Genomic DNA, 4,905 nt, shown 5'->3' on the forward strand with positions numbered 1-4,905 from the left:
CACATATAGCATGTGGCCAGTGCTTGTTATCCCTTACAACATGCCTCCAAATGTCTGCACCAAAGAATCAAACTACATGATGGCCTTGCTCGTCCCTCCAAAAAGTCCTGGAAAGGATTTTGATTTGTTCATGGAGCCTCTTGTGGAGGAACTTCAACAACTATGGAAGGGTGTTCTCACTCGAGACCTATATAGCAGCCCACCAGCTGATTTCTTTCTGCATGCTGTTATAATTTGGTGCATCCATGATTATCCGGCTTTGGGCACTATGTCAGGGCGAACGACACATGGTTACAATGCATGTGTTTGCTGTGACAGGAATCCGCTGTCATACGCAATACTTAGCAAGATCTGTTACATTGGACACCACCGTTTCCTTGCCAAGGACAAGCCGCTTCCTAGAAAATACAGAAGACATGTGTTCAATGCAAAGCATGAAAACCTTGATGCGCCAAAGAGGCTCACCGCCGATGAGTTGCAAGTGGAATTAGAGAAGGTCAGGCATATTACACCAGGAAACCATCCTGATAATGGTAGCGGGGAAAGGAAGCGTGGCAGGGCAGAAGAGAGATTATTGTTTACCCGCAGGTCCACTTTGTGGGACTTGGAGTATTGGAAAGATTTGGATCAGCGGCATAATCTTGATGTGACGCACATCGAGAAAAATATATGTGACAGCATTATCGGCACACTTCTTAATATTGAAGGCAAGACGAAAGATACCTTAAAATCTAGGATTGATTTGACACACCTGGGTATCAGACAGGATTTGCAGGTGCAAGATGAAGGTAAACCACGGGATATGGCACCAGCTGTGTACGTCTTGGACAAGGTAAAAAGAAAAGAATTCTGCGAGGTCCTGTCACGTGTGAGATTCCCACATGGATTTGCTTCCAACCCTGAAAGGAGAGTCAGTGTAGATGGAAACAAGGTACAAGGGTTGAAAACTCATGACTGCCACGTCCTACTTCAAAGGGTTTACCTGTTATCCTTAGAGGATTGGGCCGCCCTGACTTATACAGAGCAGTTGCAGAGTTGGGACAATTCTTCAGGGAACTCTGCAGTAGGAATATCAGGATAGATGCTTTGGAGCGTCTTAGAGACAAGATACCAACTATCCTATGCGACCTTGAGAAGATATATCCTCCAGCCTTCTTTGATGTGATGGTGCATTTGGCTGTTCATCTACCTGATGAGGCACTACTTAGAGGTCCAGTACAGTACGACTGGATGTACCCTATTGAAAGGCGGCTAGGCACTTTCAAGGGCTATGTTAAGAACAGAGCTAGACCCGAGGGTTCCATTGCAGAGGCCTACATTACTACAGAAGCGTTGACATTCTGCTCAAAATACATTGAAACAGCTGATCAGCTTAGCAAAGAGGTGGGTGAAGACAATCCCGGGCTCAATGTTTTCGATTATTCTGTTCGAGTTATAGAGGAAGAGTCGACAAGAGGACAAACCTAAAGATTTGGACAAAATGGTTTGGTATGTGTTGAATAACAGTCCTGAGATATACCGTATATCAAGTAAGTGCAGTACTACAGCTTATACATCATAATCTACCAAACTTGCAGCACATTCTTATATATTTAGATGTTTGATGTGATCACTATGTTGTGCAACATCTACAAAGAGGAGTTACTGCCGCAAAATCCAAGAAACATTGACAAACTAGTTATGGCAGGATTTGCGAAATGGTTCAAGAACCATGTAAGCTTTTGAAGTGCACTGTCAGTTTTTTTAATATATTGAGTACATAAGATAATCAGCTTGTCTATTTTCTAACCATAGGTTAAGAAGATGCGGGAGGATGGGCAGGCAGTTGATGATGCCCTTTACTCACTAGAAATGGTTCCTGATACTCGGGTAAGACATCATGAATCTTGCATTGTTGGAGATGTGCGCTACAACACCCTTGCACGAGACGAAGGCAGGAAGAAACAAAACAGTGCCATCATGAGCACGAATACGTATGACAAAGAGACAACTGACATGTATGCTAACATAACAGATATTGTTCAGTTGCAGTATATCTCCAGTTTCGAGGATCATCTGTGTGTGGTTCTGTTGTGCTGTCGTTGGTATAACCTGTTTTCCAGGATCGCAAAACCCAGAGCTGATGATTATTTCAAATCCATCAATGTCAAGGCGGCGTACCAGACCAATGAGCCATATATTTTGGCAACTCAAGCAACACAAATATTTTTCTTGGAAGACACATTTGCACGTAGCGATGACTGGAGAGTATTGCAAAGGTTTGAGTAGAGGAATTCGTTTAATGAAGTTGCACAACAAGATGATGCTTACACTGCTCCTGATGTACAGGATAACACAGATGTTCCTAATATCTTTGAGAACCATCACGTCAATGACGCCGGCGAAAATATTGCCTGTCATGCTATGGACATACAAGAGTTGATCAAGAAGAAGCCAACATTCAAGGATGTTGAGGATGAAGAAGAAGATGACACCGTGGGGAATTACGATTCAGACTGATACACATGGCGAAGATGTTGACGCTGCTGCTGCGGATGATGATTACATTGCTTTTATCGTATTTGCCTGTTAGAAGACGTTTTTTATCTACTATGTGAAATTGTGTTTGCTATGACAACTGAAACCTGATGAACATGTTGTTTAGTATTTTGTTGTGGGAACATCACTTGTTATGTATGCTGATTTGTGTTTGGTGATTGTATGACAACTAAAACATGATGACATTGTTGTTTAGTTGTACTCATATTTGGGTGTGAAACTTGAATTTGATGACATAGTTTGCTGTTGGACTGCAATTTGCTCGACGTCTTCGAATGAGAACAAAGCTGACCCGACAGGGCCTCTGCTATTTATTTATATATATATATGAGAAAAAGGGGATACCCCCTGATTTCCATTAATAGAAATCATTAGATGTTCAAAACACTACGCCCAGCCTTCTACACAGGTTTCATTCATTACTAGTTTCAGCAAAGTGCTCATGTCGTAGCCACTCAATACATCACGAGGGCTACATACTGCATCAGAGGAACTGCATCTTTAACCTTCTGCTCTGCATCTTCCTCTTCTATCATTCCTTCAGTTACTTTTCCAACACCCCAACCTGCTGGTATTGGGATTCCTCGGCTAACCAAATAATCAGCGTAGTTGCATTCCCCCACATCAGCAATTTCCCAGAAATACAAATCACACGAATCTTCCCTTTTCTGCATGAATCAAATTGGTAGATCACCAACCAAACTATTAAAAAAAATCAGCAACTGAAAGCAGCAGAACAACACTTAAACATATTATTTCCCCATGATTCGGGCATTTGTAGAAGACTCGGCCATGGTTGCGGATTGTGGTTGAGATGCGACGGATGACTCTGCGTGATTTGTAGCAGTGGCACCACACCAACGGCAGCGGGTTGCGATGAGCAATTGGCTGCGGTGCGCGTGGCTGCGAGGGTGTGATGAGATCCATAGGCGATGGTACGGGTTGCGACTTGGTGCATATCTGGTTGTTGCCTGCTGAAGAGCAGGTGGACGAGCAGCCGGCAGACATGATTGCTGCGGCCAGAGCTTCTGATGCTAGGCAGAATAAGTAGAGAAGAGGAGAAGCAAACATTGGATATGTCAGTTTCATTACTTGCAGAGTAGCATAGCATCATATATAGTCATAGTCTAGGTTTGGATTCGAACCAGCTACAGGAGCACGTCTTTCTTTTTTCTAAAACTCGGCAATGTCTCTTTACTGGTACACTAGCTTGTTCTGTACGCCTTCCCAAGTCTTTCATTTTCTTTCCCTTTTTTTGTGAGGACCTGACAACTGGGACCCACCGGAAGGGCCTCTGTATTTCGCGAAAAAAAAACATTCCCCCCGCTGACATGTCGGACCCACCAGCTATATCTTCGCACGTAAGGAAGTGCCTCCTTATTACGCACAAAAAAAGAATACCCCCTGCTAGCTGGGACCCACCATAGTGGGAGGATGACTTGTGGGCCAACAAAGTTGACGGGGATGGAGGGCTTTGTCAACTTAGTCAATATGAACGATTCTAGTCCAGTGACCGTACGATGTCCATGCAATGGGCGTAGTGCTTCTTCAACCTCTGGTCTTCTTGCTCGAGCCGCCCAAAGCAGCGCCGGTCGTGCCGCATGCTCCTGCCTCCCGTGGCCGGCTATGCTGCCACGGAGGCCTCACCGCCCCCTACTATTCCCACCGCTGGCCAGGCCCTGCAGCGACGGCAGCCTCACACCGCAATCGAACCAGTGAACCCTCGTACTCCTCTCCGCGCAGGCTTCCACTGCCGCGTCTTCCCCGGCTCCGCGTCGTCCCCTTCCTAGGCCTCGCCGTCGTCCACCGCCGTGGTGCTCTCCACGCGGCGTGGTCAACATGGTCAAGGAACGACTTCCATCGGCAGAGTACTGTACGTGGAGAGGCTGACAACTGGGTCCACGGCCACAGCCCAGTTTTTTTTGTGATTTGCCAAGTAAGTCGCATTGTCAGGCCTGTTGGGCTGCAAATCTTTCAAGACGAGGAGAGCTTTCATTCGGCTGGCCGAGAAAATGGCCCATCAGTAATGAGAAATGGGCTATACATTTTTAAAACACATCAAACCAGCAATTAGTTTCAAATATCTTTTTTTCATTTCAAGATTTTAAATTACATTAATTTTTATCCGTGGAGAATTTGTTGGATTTTATATTGATATACATTTATTTTAAAATCAGTTTGAATGTGAGTCGAAATTTCGGGATTAAAAGCAGTTCAGACCACACTGAAATATGCAAAAATTCGCATAATTTTTTAACCGTGGCCACAATTTGGGCTGTAATGCTAACAAAAAGAATACGGGCTCCAAACAAACCTTAAGAATTAGCAAATGGGCTGAAAATTATTAGAAATAATGGCAGATGGGCT

The sequence above is a fragment of the Triticum aestivum genome, chromosome 5A (genome assembly GCF_018294505.1).
Source record: "Triticum aestivum cultivar Chinese Spring chromosome 5A, IWGSC CS RefSeq v2.1, whole genome shotgun sequence".
Classification (NCBI taxonomy): domain Eukaryota; kingdom Viridiplantae; phylum Streptophyta; class Magnoliopsida; order Poales; family Poaceae; genus Triticum; species Triticum aestivum.